General features: G+C 40.1%; 1 protein-coding gene and 1 long non-coding RNA gene across 4 annotated transcripts in view; both read left to right on the top strand.

Annotated features, from left to right (window-relative positions):
• Window positions 1–15,999, top strand: part of LOC124636863 (lachesin-like) — a 107,854-nt gene that overhangs the window by 10,707 nt on the left and 81,148 nt on the right. The window lies entirely within an intron of this gene.
• On the top strand, window positions 11,276–15,430 carry LOC124636864. 2 transcript variants are annotated; one of them, XR_006985161.1, is made up of 4 exons: window positions 11,276–11,741; window positions 12,049–12,239; window positions 12,338–12,499; window positions 15,285–15,430. It is a non-coding gene; the product is annotated as an uncharacterized LOC124636864 (long non-coding RNA). The 2 variants fall into 2 exon arrangements; XR_006985160.1 differs by having other exon boundaries at window positions 11,276–11,881.

The following is a 15,999-nucleotide window of genomic DNA, read 5'->3' as shown; positions in this document are numbered from 1 at the left end:
GCCCTAGGCCATCCACCTTGCCTTGCTGACCCGCCGAGTCCGCCAAATCACATTGCATATCTGCGTTGTGTTGCCTTCCTCACCGAGCCAGACTTTGTGGTTTGAGCGGGAGGGAACCACAAGGAAAGGATTTTGATTTATGAGGAAGGAATTCAGGAATAGGAGAGGTGGGATACCATAGCCACGGATAATCAGAATGTGGACTAAGGTAGCTCAGGGAAGGCGGGATCGCGTGCCCGTACACTCAGTTACCCGAGTGCCCCCTGCCTGGAATGAATGAATACTTCTATACTAATATTATAAAGAGGAAAACTTTGTTGTTTGTTTGTAATGGATAAACTCAAAAACTACTATACCGATTCTATCATCATTTGAAAGCTATATTATTTGCGAGTAACATGGGCCATATTTTATCCCGGTGCGGGCAGTAGCTCCCACGGGACGCGGGTGAAACCGCGGGAAAACGGCTAGTAGGTAATAATTTTAATTTTGTTAATATAGTAATAGTTTTAATTTGTATTGTAAATACGAAAATACCTAAATAAAGTAAAGATACCGTCCTGTGGCTAAACCACTGAATGGATTATGTTTTTTAGAATTCGCCATAGAATACCATAACGTATATGTGATAGAATTTAATGTGATTAGATACGACACACCCGATAGAGAAATAGAATAGAATTATTTATGCGATTTTTTATTATTCTTAAGCTCAACAATTAATCTGCTCGTATTGTAAACCATTTTATTAAGAATGACATTTATTTAATACTTTCTATGGACAATCGTGGCCATTTTAAATATTCTGTTTGAATAAATTAATATTAGAATATTGGAGTGCGAGTCCATTAGATTAGTTCACATTTGGCGTGCTCGACATTCAATATAATTGATTCGGTAATTAAGCGGCCGTAAATAGTTGATTGTTTGTTCCACAATGGGCGCGATGTAATCGGCCCACTATTAATAACGGGCTACAATTAAAGCGCGTTTTGTGCCGGACGGGCGGCGCCCGAGCCCTCCGTCCGGCTATCTGCCATCTAACTAACGAGCCGCGTTCCACCAGCCTCTGACTGACACTTTCTATTTACCACTACTTTCTATAGGGATGAATTACATTTGCCGCGGTCACCAGGTAACTAATGCATTTTCACCATGTTCAAATGTTAATAATATTCGTTGAATTTAATTTTAATGTATTTCTATATCGGTCTCAACACGTACAATATCCATTATAATGGAAGGCAGTATTTGGTAACAAAGAAGCGCGATATCCGGCGAGTCACACGCGCCACGTGTAATCACCTGCCGCGCGTGTATCCGCGAGTTGCTCACCCACCGATACCCACTTTGACATGTTGTATGCCCATTTAATATTGTATTTCATCTTATGATAATCCGAATTTCTGAAACTCTCGCTTCTGTATTTCGACACCAATAAAAGCATTATCAAAACTTTCCAAAATAATTCAAATGAATATTGACTATTATCGCTCCATGATCGTCGCAATACCACATTTGTTACGCATGTTATGTAACAGAACTGAATATCGAATTAAAATTTAATTCACAAGCATATAAAATTACAATAATCAATTGATATTTGCTTTTCCATCTGGTAATACACTGTTAACCGTTTTAACAATAGTGTATTAGTTTTTAGTGCATTCAATTTTGCAGCACCTTTAAACTATTTACTATCTCTGAAATAACTGACAATGTGTTTAATAGCTTCACTAACAGTTCAGCGCAGTGACGGAAATACCTCGTCCAGTGCAGCGCTATTACTGGCGATGCACTTTGTGTACTCATTTGTTTGTAGTTCACAACGCTCACTGTTCTTGTGTTCATTTGTAGGAGAAAGAGTTACATATGTCAGCTACTCTGTAATGTAAATCTGTTTCATGGCTCGTTTCTGTGAAGCGAGCTATTAGTATCGGTACATGAGAGAGCGTTGCATGTGTGCGTGCTGCGTACAGCGTGAGGTGAGCGCGAGTGATGGCTGTGATTAATGAGTGTGTGTGCGCCCGCGCCTCACGTGACACTAAACCGCGTGTAACGGCGGCTCATCCCGCATTACAACACGCCGACTAAGTACCCTTCCATGTATTACACGCCCATTGTATCAGATTAATAGGATTTTGGTTAGTGGCGCTACTCCGTGCTATTATGATATTTAAACGCACGTGGTAACGCTTCAGTGGCCGACGAATACGTAGCGAAGTATGGCAGTGATTAACAGTTGAAGTGACACTGTACATAGTGTAAAGTTGTAACAGATGTGCGACAGTGGCGAGCTGTGCGCGGGGCAGCGTGTCTCCGGCGCGCAAGATGTCGGCAACTTGGGCGCCACTGCTGCACAACTGTTGCCAAAACTCACCAAACTTTATGTATGCTTCGCTTCACAACTATAAATACTGCCAAAACCCCTCCATTTGGAACATTTGGACCATTCCGCTCTATAATCTATTCCGCCATGTTTATTTTGAATTCAATTTGCGTATTTCTGTATTCTGTATAACGTCGGCTTGAAGTTGCTCATCGAATCGATATTCTAAAATAGGTCTTGGAAAGCATTTCAAATCCATTTATAACTTCATTATGAGCTCCGGTCTCCGTCCTATTATTTTTATTCACTTCTCGGCAGTTTCCCGGCAGGGTGAATCCGTTTATAGGCAAAGTAAAAGATCCATCTATCTAGACGACCCGACTATTCCCATTTGCGATCCTGGAATACCTTTTTATTATTCTAGGAGCGTTTACCGTCTCCAATAGCTACGTTTATTTGATATTGATGTAAGAGGAGCAGTGTAATGTGTTGTCGGCGGCAGGTGAGCGCGTAGCTGCGGCGTGGACGACTGCTGGTCTAGTCGCGTCGAGCTGTTACAGCGCAACATTGAGACGCCGCTAAAGGAGCCATTATGTTGTTAAACAGCACTCGCTAACAGCGCCGCTCAGTTCAACCTTGCATTTTAATATGACTTTATTTTAATTACTTGCAGTTTCAGTATTTCCATAATATGGAGCAAAAGGGTATTTTTTGTATTTTGTTTTGGTTTGGCCCATCAAACACCTTATCCTCTTAGTATCCCAGTACTTTTAATCTGAAACTGGAAAGTCTTAAATGTAATCTGCCTGCTTCTTGATGTCTCATGATCGATAATAAAACCCATATATGAAAATCGTCAGAGCGAGTAAACTATCAATGCAGGACATGAAGTGTACAGTGATGAACCTTGGTCTGCCACGGTCACATTGTATACAACACCCTGACTTCCAATAATGTTATCGCGCGCGGCGAGTCACGTCTCGCCACTTTACCCCGCGCGAGGGGGGAGGCGGGGGCGGGGGGGAGATGAGTGCCTCCTTCACGAGTTTGACAAAGAGTGTCAAGCTCTCAGCTGTCAAAATTAAGAAGCGCGGCAGGTGGCTTCTGCAAATAATTAGGGTGCACTCGATTGGCTCTCGCGACCCTCGCGCGGAGGTGGCCGTGTTTAACTGTCGACTCTCATTGTTATCTTGTCCCGTTTGTTTTAAAATTATTCATCCTTAACACGAGGACAATTTGCTCTTGTTACGGTTATTAAGAGGCGACACAAAATTCAATTTTGTTCTTCTTGATTACATTTGCAGATTCTTATTTCTGTTCGTTTGAATCAACTTGCGCAGTATTTTATTTCAGTCCCTATATAAAATCTGAATCCACATAAATATTAAATTGAATAAGAACGAGCTCGCTCCGAGGACTCGGTTAAACAATGTTAACTAAGCGTTAAGAAGGAGTCGCGACACTGCGAGGACACGGCGGAGTGCTGCGAGCCGCCGGCGATACTCCGCCCGCGCGCAACACTCCTTATGTATTCGATATATAATATTTCATTATGTACCATATTATTACTTCCTGCTTGAGTATCTAAGCATTCCCTAAGCTCTTGTATTGGTCGCCATTAATAATTGCCGTTCAAACCTGGTGTACTCTATGTCTGCATCAGACCGTGAAAGTTTCACAATATCGTCGGCAGTCCACAAGTTAATCAAAATGTGTAGATCGGCGATGTTTAATCCGTCTCTTTGAAATAACCTAACAATTTACATTTAAGTCAAACATTTTACAAAGTTCTGTGAGGGCGAAAAGCCTAATCTTGATTGTTGAGGCGTTCATTACAGTACTCATTAATATTAGAGGATAGGTAGCCTCTGCGGGCCTCGCAGGGGGTGAGGGAGTACGAGCGCGGGGGGGGAGCTCAGCTAATAAACATCTGTTACAAGTTCTCTCGTGTGAGCATTGTGTTTGAGAGTCGCCAGCGCGTTTACGGTAAAACTCGCGAAAACTCTCCACATCACATTACACCCACAATTATACATCTGTCATGAGTTGAGAACAAAGGAGGTTGTTTCATTTCATTATTTTTAATACTCTTCATAGCACTGAGGTGGTCTTCCTCAGTAGATATTACTATACTCATAACAGCTTATTATGGCTAAACAAACAACACAATGTAATAAGCAATTTATTAAATACATACTTACTCGCTTAAGCACATAAGTAAAAGCGCAAATCAGCGTGAAATATCATATTGGGATGTTCCTGAAGATGGAGCGAGTCGCGCGCGAGATGAGCGCGAGTGCCATTGTGTCGCTCTCCAGCCTGCTCAGCTTCATTATACAGCCATCACTGAGCGAGACACGTGAATGTGTGTGTGTGTGCCAGTATTTTTACTTTGAGTACTTTCAATTGAAATCCGATTCAGGCATATTTGTCGAGTTTTTGTTTTCCGCTCTGCCGACGCAATAAACGTACTTGACGTACTTGAGGCGAACAATATCGACCACACGGTTACCAACGTCACAGCTTTAATAACATTGTTTCACCATTCCACTCCGACACAACAACCTAAATTAAATGGCATATTTAAAGAGCACATTAAAAATAAAGAACGTCAAGATAAAACTCGTGATTAAATTACTCCACAAAAGAAGAAAGTCGCTAAACAAAAACGTAAATGGCGAAAATATAACGAAGCCGCCATTAATTCCACAATCTCACGAACTTCTCACAATAAACACTTTCTAACTAAATCTAAATGAATATAATGTTCTGTAATAAAAAGTAAAGAGTGAGCGACACTGATGTATGTACTCAGTAAGCGATACGACACCTGAACACAGACTGCTGACGCGCCGTGTCTCGTGTGGAGCACACGCGGCGGCAAAAACTTTACCCTTGTTCATTACAATATTAATAGCGTGGCGTGTGGCGCTGAGGCCGCGAGCACGCCACCGCCACGCCACGGCCACGCCGCCGCCGCGTCGCGTGACCTGTAATGAGTGCATTATGTCAAGCCGAATCACAGGCCTCACGTGTCCACAGACTACATAAATTGGCTCGTTTTGTTCCACTGCTAACCAGTTAGGCGAAAATTGTTTAAGAATTTAATTTGCACCAGACTTTGTGTAGCATGCGATGTTTTTATTGAATTTTTGTTCATTCATTGGTAGACCGACATTGATAGATAGATAGATAGATAGATATACTTTATTAGGTACACCAATTTTACAATTTTGATCTAAATCTAGTTAAGGTAGGTGACATAATGGGCGGTCTTATCGCTAAGAGCGATCTCTTCCAGACAACCTTAGGATGGATTGAGACGAGAAGGAAAAGATTATACGGTAGGCAGTTAGGCTAAGTGTACACTTGCTCCTGCAATTTGCGCACCTAAATATTATTACCATAAATACTTAAATTATAAACTAAATATATATACATACATATTATGTTTATATATATATAAAATAATAACAATAAATACATATATACCTTTAAATAATGTCAATGCTAGATATATATACTTTTTATAAATATTATTCTACCGTTAGGAGGAAAGGTAGTGGCTTTTTAACATTCTCTTGAAAACGGCTAATGATTGAGCCTGTCTTATCGTAACGGGCAATGCGTTCCATAGCCGAACAGCCAGAACAGTAAAAGATTTGTCGAAGAAGCTAGTGGAATGCATCGCCATCTCCAGCCTCAAATTTTCTGATGACCTTAGATATTTTGTATGTGTGTCATAAAGGAACTTGAAACGTTCTTTAAGATAAGGGGGGTTAGTGGCATTAAACAAAATGTTGTATAGCAAAGACAGGATATGAGTATTCCGGCGAAGACGTATAGGAAGCCATTTGAGCTTTGAACGAAATTCAGAAATATGATCATATTTGCGCAGGCCAAATATGAATCTAATACAAACATTTTGAAGTCGCTCAAGTTTATCTAATTGTGCCTCTGTAAGATCCGGATAGCTGACATCTGCATAATCAAGGATGGGAAGCAGGAGGGATTGTGCGAGCGCAGTTTTGGTGGCAGTCGGGAGAAAGTTCCTCAGTCGTCTCAGGGACCGGACAGATGCAAACACCTTGCGACTAACCTCTTGTAGTTGAGGGCCCCAGGAAAGGTGTTTGTCAATAAGTACACCTAGGTTTTTGACTGTGTCCTTGACTGGAATGGTAGTGCCATTGAAATTGATGTGCGGGAGTTGTGACCAGCTAACTTTTTGTACCAACCTAGAACTGCCAATTACAATGGCTTGGGTTTTTGAAGGATTAACCTTAAGACCGTAAGCCTCACTCCAATCAGATATTGCAGCCAAGTCACTATTGATGATGGCGATTGCATCTGCCAGATCCACTAAGGCGGCTTTCCTATAAATTTGTAGGTCATCAGCATAAAGGTGGTAGAGAGACTGAAGATTATTGGAAATTGAATTTATAAATATCGCGAAAAGTAAAGGAGATAAAACGCCACCCTGTGGCACGCCAACACAAGTATAGCACCATGAAGAGCATTTGTCTTCTATGCATATACGTTGACGGCGTCCAGACAGGTAACTACGAAACCAGTCAATCACCGTTGGAGATATGTTAAGTGAGCCAAGTATGCCAAGCAGGATGTCAAAGTCGACGGTGTTAAATGCATTACTGAAATCTAGCAAGCAAAGGACCGTCAAATCTCCCGTATCCATGCTGCAGCGTATATCCTCAGTAATATTGACTAAGGCTGTAGTGGTGCTGTGACCAGGTCGGAAACCGGATTGGAACGGGTTCAGAAGACTGTTCATTGATTTGATTTTGATTGATTGATTTGAGTGATTGAGTGAACTGTATTGAATTTATTTGTGATGGCTGAGAATGTGAACAGCTTCACTGTTGGAAAATGAACTAAATATTATAAAATTGTGTGTACCTACTCGTATAGAAACGATATTAGTGAGTAGAGGAACCGCCCCCGCTGTCGCCATGATTGTTTGTTTCCGTTGAACACGTTACAAGCGTCAAGGATAAACAAATATAATGTTACAATAGTGATCGCCACGAGACCGCACTTATTTCTGTTGCCTGTTCATAAATTATGACGTACCTACTAGTGACAACTAATTGTTTATTCACAGGAACATCGTACAGTTTTATCCCAATCAAACACAACTTGTAATTAAGTCAAAATCAGAGGTTCCAAGCAAAAGTAATGACATTCTGATTGGTTTTGTTTTTATTTTAAAAACTTAAAATACAATAAAATATTTTTTTCATGGTTTTGATGAAAATATGTTTTTCAGCGGCTGTACCTACATAACGTTAAGAGTTTTCATATTATATCCCATGCTAATTAATAATTAAATGGCAATCAACATGATTTTGTTCGCGTTGTTATAATATTCATCAAACAGAACGTTAACAAAGAAGTTATAACAATTTATGAAAAGCCTTTGTACGAAATTAAAATCAGTTGAAAAGAGCAATAATGAGCTAAGAGTTGAACGAAAGGTAGAACAATGCGCGGCTACCTCCCTGATCGCATGATAACCTGGTACACACAGACTGTACCTCAAATCTGAAGACATTACAACATAATATATGCAGATGACACTGTTGTGCTGTTCCATGGAAAGGACTGGGAAGACGCATACAGAAAGGTTGAAGCGGGTATGACTAGGATTTTAAAATGGCTCGATATGAACCTGCTCATGCTTAACGTTAAAAAAACCAAATATATCGCTTTTAGGAAAACCGTAGCCACGAATATTACCACGCGGATTTTAAAGATACATAACTGCTGTCGGTCCAGCTCTCTTAATAATAACACTTCTTGCACGTGCAACGCTATTGATAGAGTAGAAGAAATAAAATACTTGGGTGTAATTATTGACCAACACTTGTCCTTCAAATCTCATACTACTGAGCTGGTAAAACGGGTTAGAAAGCAAATTTATATTGTGAAAATGATACGAGATTGCGCATCGCTCGAAATTAAGAGAACAGTGTACATAGCCCTCTGCCAGTCCCTGATTCAGTACTGCATTGTCATATGGGGAGGAGCGGCAAAAACAAATCTTATAAACCTCGAAAGGGCTCAACGTGCCGTACTAAAAACCCTGTTGCACAAACCATACCGCTATCCCACCGAAACCCTGTATAGTGAAGCGTCTCTACTGAGTGTACGAAAATTATTCATTCTAAATGCCACATCCAAAACTCATATTTCCATACACAAACGAAAAGACTTCTCATACATACAGACCAAACGCAACTTCAGAATCCCGATACCTTCAGTTAACTCATCATACGCACAGAGACATCCACACTTCTTACACCCGTACGTCTATAACGCTGTAAACAAACAGTGCGATATAGTAGACTGTACCCGAGCACAGCTAAAAAGAAAAGTTACATCCTGGCTGTTAACCCTAACATATGAAGATACAGAAAAGTTAATTACAATAGCAAAATAACATAATTAATAGGTACTTCAAACTCAAAAAAACACCGTTCACACACATACGCCTACACACCCTCCACTATACCATTACACTCACACACACAAACATCCACAAATACACTATTCATCTCACACCTACCACCCACACCATTTTTTTTTATACTCATTTATTATTTTATTTTTGTTATTTTATGATAAGAGTTCATGTTAAGTTTCAATTTCAATTTTTATAATATTTTTTTCTTTATAATTTTATTTTAATTTTATTAGTCTTAAGTAAAATTCAAAGGACATTGTTCCGGCTCCATACATGTTCTGCCTAAGAACCGTTCGAATGGAAAGTGACTTTTATAAACTCTTAAAATTATAATGGAATCCTATGAAATAAGTTTTCACGAACGGACACTTCAGGAAACTAAAATAATTACGAAAAAAGTTAATATTTTGAGGTTATAAATAAAAAATAACCAAGCTTGCGTGAAATATCAGAGTAGTATTATCAAACTACACTATACAAAAAATCAACAATACTATGTACAGCTCTATATGTTCTCTTCTAGATCTAGGAAAAGACTACTCTACTAGATACTAGGAAAAGAGATAGTAAATAGTCAAGTTTAAGATAATTCTTTGACAATGATCATTTTATAAAGTTGCATTTTCTGTCTGTCCCTTTGAATGCTTTAGATCTTTAAAACTACGCAATGTATTACTAGTAAATTGTATTGGTAAACCCTCTCTAAATTAGCGCCCAAGATACAGGCTTTGCCTAGTTTGGGGCTAATGATAACAGAAAATGTACCTTTTTGGAAATAAATTTCTTATTCTTCTTATTCTAATATTATTTATTTAATACGAACAGCACGTTGGCATATTCAATTTAACACGAGGTGATGAAGTTATTACACTACAAAGTGAATTTGTGGTCAGCGCGTGTTTATAATGTAAGTACTACGTATGTACAGTATTATTCTATGTGTGTGGTTTCTACAAATTAGTATCGCATGACGTGTCGTTATTATATGTATTATGGTATTGTAATGTGAGATGTGGTGCAGCAGCCGCCGTACCCTGTAATGAAATACTTCAGGCTTTCTAGCGCAGTAAATATGTATAGCGTTAAAACTCCGACAGTTGCCAAAAATGTATACTTCATTAATAACCCAAGCATTACATTATGTCCTCATCGTTTTGCCAGAATTTGAGATTCCATAAGCTCGTCATTCGTTACTAAACAGGCTCGTTGTATGACTGTATGTCCCGCGCATACCAAAACCTTCTCAATATTATCCGGTTTCTAAAACATTTGATCAAGCGGGTTGTTCTGTAAATAAACATTTGGAAAAGGGAATTTAGTGCCAATTCTATGTAGCAGTAAGAGCAACACAATATATTGTGGTACTGCATGTTCATACGTTGCTATTGAATTTTTAAGTTGGAACTTATGTAAGCCCCTAACGCCAGTCGCCAATAAGCAAACGGAGTAATCGTTTTGGGTTTTATACATATTATGAGCATATCTCTGACGTCGCCTGCCGCCCTGGTACCCGGGCGAGTAGCGCGAGAGTGCTACCGTGACCACCCTGTATAATATACTGCATGAACTACACGTATTATTAATTATTAAGTGTTATTAACTCGTCATAGTGCTCTATAGGGTTGACGTGTTTCTTATGTTTACGTGCAAATACTTCATTTTCAAAATGTAAACAACAGTCGACGAGATAATTGGCAAGTTAAACTAAGTTAGTCGCACTTACTTCCGTAACTAGCAAAAAATACTTGAAGAAAAAGGCGATCTCCTTTATTTACCATTAGGATTATATTAACTTTCGTGATGATTAAACAGTTCGGGTGCTGAAGGCTGAAAGTTTACTCATGTAACATAATAAGTTTGAACTTAGTTTCACAGTTTTCATTCATGTGGGTTTTCAGGCCATTTCGTAGCTTTATAGTTTGTGTGTGTGTGTGTGTCACTACTTCACCGAGCTGTGACAGAGTGATGTAACGTTAGACGATCGTAATTAATATTAATTTGATGTAGGCGCGTACTTACACACTTCACTACAAACAACTGTAGATGGAGATTAATAACTGAAATACTCATTATTCGTTTTTAAATAATTATGTTCAGAATAGTTATTAAACTTGGATAACAAGTAATTCCACAATTTCGAAGTCTTTTGAATGAATTTAATGAACACAATCGCACTATTTTCATCGAGTGAATAGAGTAAGTAGTAGCAATTAAATTAATTTTATGACTGAAGTTCAAATCGTTTCGAGAACAATTTATAAATTCGTAAGTTTGTGCGAATTATTTAATTGTTTTCTGATTTATAACTTTATCTTTTATATTGATTACAATTTTAACAGTTTTTCTTCTTAAACACCACATCTGTGTGAAAGTTTCATTTAATGTAGGTATGTTTAAATAAAGAAGAGAAAGAAGAAAGAAAGAAGAAAAGAAAGAAAATACATTTAATTACGTAATTGAGGACGCATACATAAGTACCTACATAAACAATCAATATAATAAATAAAACAAAAAAGGGCTAAAATAGAAAGAAAACAAACATGAGGGGGTAGTATGCGTCACAACCACGCAATACGGCCCTCGCTCAGCATGATGCTGCGACCCCGTGCGAGACAAAGTCCCAGCGCTGATTTTCAGCGACAGCCGAAACTAACGTTATGGCGTCCAACGGGTGATTATGCGAATATGTGTTAAATAAATTGTGTTTAAATATATATTAAATAAATAGTGTTTCTTTGAAGAATATAATAGAATATAATTAGTTTACTCCATATGATCAAAATACATGTGGTCGCGCCATTAATTATCTATGCCTGTAAACCATAGAGGTCAGTGCTGTAACTTAAACATCTGTCAAAAACTATTTCAGCTACTGAAAATAAAAATGTATTTTTAATGGCGACCGACGCTTTCGTACTTTATTATAAGAGGGTAATATGCTTTACAAAATATTGTATAGTGTGTATGTATCATACGAGATAAGTATCTTGAGCAACGAGTGACTAAGTTTTATCTTATCCCAGTTTGGGATCGTGCGAGGTGTTATAAAATATGCTTTGTCATGACGGTGGGTGAGTAGAAGTTACACGTGGATTGCGAATAGTACGTAGTAAGCAGCATTCAACTTTAATTAAAAAACAACATTTTAGTTAAATTAGGGAATATAAAAAGTAAGGAATAATAATGATTTAATTAAATTTAGAATTAACATTAAAATCGTAATGAATTGATATCACAGGTACATAAAAATATATGAGGACATAACAAAGAACACAGATGAAGGATATTTGGAGCAATATGAGCCGACACAGCCCCTCCTCCAAGATTGCTCAACGATCAGGAGCCACGCTTCTGCTACAAGTGTGCCTCCAATGCATCCCACGCCTCAGGAAATCCCTACACCAGCGCATGTACGCCATGACCCCGTAGGTAAGTGACAATACAAACAGTTACCATGCGTATCAGCCAGTTTGTTCCCTTAATAAATGTTTTTTAAGTAGGTATTTGAATGGTAACTTTGATTTCAGGCGTCGCAATGGTGGAGGGATATCATTCCAACAGCGTGTGGCTGCAAACTTGAAACAACCTCGGAATGCTATGGTACGATGCATTGGTACCACCAGAGGGCATACCACGGACCGGAGACCATGATCTGAACGGATGGGTTTCCAGGTCAACTTGCTATATAGGTATTCTGGTTTTTTTGAATCAATAACTCCAAAAAGCAAATTGGCCAAGTGCAGCCTACTCCTGGCTGCCATCTTTAATATATCCAGATTATTTATGTACGGAGTCACGTGGCTTCTTCGAGGAATGTTTGTGCAGAACCGAACACAGGCATTTTGAATACGCTGTATAACGTGTTCTGTCCTAGAAAGAAGGCATGGTCCATACACTATATCACAATAGTTTAGCCTAGATAGAATAAGACTGTCAACGAGTTGTTTGCGCAATGGGATGGACAGGTACTTTCGTATTCCATACAGAACCTTCAGTCTATAAAAACAGTTACGCAGAACATTATTGATATGGGCCTCAAACCTTAATTCGGGATCCATAGTTAAACCCAGATTGCATACTAGCTCAACTCTCTCAATGCTCTCGCCCATGACTGTCAACGCAGGATTAGTGGTCAAGATTGTACGCACTTGGTTCCTAGAACCCAGAACTATAAACTTCGATTTAAGGGGGTTAAGTACCAGAGAGTTCACTTCAGACCATTCAACCACTCTCTGCAAATCTTCGTTGATTTTCTGCACAGCCACAGATGTTTCATCAGCCTTGAAAGAGATGTACAATTGTATATCATCGGCGTACATATGGTAATTACAGTGAATGAATGACTTTGTGATATCTGCACTGTACAGTATGTACAACAGGGGCCCCAAAATCGAGCCTTGAGGAACGCCCCTCGACACGCGGAGGGGGGCGGATGACACCCTTGACCCATCTTCTGTGTGCAATTCCACTAACTGAGATCGATCGGAGAGGTAGCTTCTAAACCACTCAACTGCATCAGGGTCAAAGCCGTAGAAAGCCAATTTGGACAACAATAGAGTGGTGTTGATTGCGTCAAAAGCGCGGGAAAAATCTAGCAATGCCAGGATTGTACCCTCCCCCCTATCGCGCGCTTCAAGAATATTCCCTACAACATCAGCCAAAGCCGTTGCAGTACCCCTACCCTGTCTAAACCCTGATTGCAGATCTGGAAGAATTTTATTTACCTCCAGAAAATTTACTACTTGGGAGTAGACTACCCGTTCTAGAATCTTGGAGAGGCAAGGCAGAATACTGATAGGTCTCAAGTCCTTTGTACTGACTGGATTATTATTTTTGGATATAGGTCGGACGATAGCGCATCGCCATAGTTCAGGGAATGTACTCGTGGTAATAGAGCAGTTAATTATATCAGTAATGGCTTGCAAGGCATTAGGCAAAGCAAGGGATATCATATCAAGGCTGATACAGTCGATACCTTGTGCATTAGATCCCAGGCTCTTAATTATCTTAAGAACAGCCTCGGCGTTGGTCGTTGTAAGACTGAATGTGGCATCACCAAAGCTATGTGTCTCAAAGTAGGACTGCTGTGACACATTTAGATGACAGTTGCCCGGCACATCCAGGAACGCAGCATTAATTTCATCAGGGTTGTTGAAATGTCCTGGTAGTAATCTTTGCGTGTGATCTGGCAGCACATCAGACTTTAGGTTGCGCCATAACAGTTTAGGGTCCTTAATATGGTCATTGATGCTCTTTGTGAAATATGATTTCTTCTCGCTAGCCAGGGCCGTAATAGCTTGATGCTTGAGTTGAAGATAATATTGCTTATGTCCTGGTAACTTAGTTTTGCGAAACCGTGCCCTTGCCTCATCTCTCATCTTCGATATTAGCCTAACATTATCAGTTATCCACGGAGTGGGACGGGTTTTAAAGGTCATGCTTTTGAGAGGAGCATGGAGATCAAAAAGCTGATTCAAAAAGAAGTTAAATGTTTGCACCATATCATTAACATTACTCATGTCACCAACCGATGATGTGTGGGTGTTTGCACTAGCTGTTGAATATTCAAGTGATTGAGAAACTCCGTAAGTTCTTTCGTTTTTGTGCTATCAACATCTAACATATTAACGTTAAAGTCTCCCAACAGAATCAGATGATCATAAGGTGCCAACCCACTAATGCTGTCAGTCAAGGCGTCCAGAAAAGTATGTAACTCTAGCCATGGTGGACGATAAGCAGTGCCAATAAGTAGTTTTTTTTTATTGACATTGAGGTTCAGCCAGAGCTGTTCCACATTGCTGTGCTCAGGATGAGGTCTGATGCGCGCAGTGATTCCATTTTTAAGGTAAAATGCGACCCCTCCGCCTCGCCCACCACGGACAGTCGTGGGACGCGGTATGTGTTTAAGTCTATACCCAGGCACACTAGGCGCGCGGCCATCCTCACCCTTGCGCAACCAAGTTTCGTTGATAGCCATTATATCCACGGAATAGTTGCCCATGGCTATCAGAAATTGATCTTGATTAGTCCCCAGTGAACCTGCGTTTAACAAACCAAACTTGATGTATTTAGCTGGAGTCATTTGCATTTGTTATGTACTGTAAATTTAATTATGTATATAGATTTTGTTTGTACTGTATATAGTTTTTTGTGTATAATGTATATAGCTATTGTATAAAATATATATAGTTTTTGTAGATATTGTTTGTGTATATAGCTTTGATATATAATGTGTATAGCTTCTATATATAATGTATATAATAATAATTTTTGTGAAATGTTAGTGTAAGATTTAACGTGTTTATATAATATAGTTATATAGATTTGAAACAATTTTGACTCACCATATAAGCAAAATATGATAACCCCCTGATAGAAAAGAGTGTGACGCATATTCCCCCACTCATGAATGCTAGACACACACAATGACAAAAATAATAAAAACAGACAGTAATCAAGTTGTTTCATTGACAGATCCAATAATCGCAGCAATGTCCTCGTCGGTGCGGATTCTTTGGGTGGAGTCACCCGGGCCCTTCCTAGCCAGTATGCGACCTCGCTTCGTCCAAACAAACCTCCAGCTGAAGAGGCTAGCAGCGTCTCGCGCCTTCCGAAACAACCGGCGATTAGTTTTAGTGAGGCGCTCGTTAAGGAAGAAACGCTGCGGCGGGCCAGACATGTCCAGGTCAGCAGTCGTCGCGCCCCGGCGCACGCGCGCACTCGCCAGCAGCTGGTCGCGCACATCGCGCCGCGCCAGGCGTACCACTATGGCGCGCGGCCGCGGCACCGCCGGACCGGCAGAGCTTGTGGCGTTGAGCTGCCTACCGCCCACCCGCTCCGCACTGACGATGTCACGTTCCTCCAGCGTGACCCCCAACTTGAGGCCTATTACCTTGGCAATGTGAACCGGGTTGTCAGCTGTGCTCTCGGGAATATTTGAGATTTCGATGTCATTACTGAGAAGGTCTTGATCCCTGTCGTTCAGTTCCCTCCTTAATTCTTCCACAATCCCCTCCACGGATGAATGTGTGGAAGGGGAGGTCTCCCGCCGCTGTTCCAGTGCATTAATTCTGGCCTCCAGGCCGTCAATACGGGTATTGCAGCTCTGCATGGATAATTTAAGATCCATCATCTCCTCCAGCATCTTGCTGCGGAACTCCAGAAGGTCAGCACGCATCGCCCTCAACTC

The sequence above is a fragment of the Helicoverpa zea genome, chromosome 15, assembly GCF_022581195.2.
Source record: "Helicoverpa zea isolate HzStark_Cry1AcR chromosome 15, ilHelZeax1.1, whole genome shotgun sequence".
Taxonomy (NCBI): domain Eukaryota; kingdom Metazoa; phylum Arthropoda; class Insecta; order Lepidoptera; family Noctuidae; genus Helicoverpa; species Helicoverpa zea.
The sequence above is the reverse complement of the archived record's forward strand: the minus strand, read 5'-3'. Positions and strand labels throughout refer to the sequence as shown.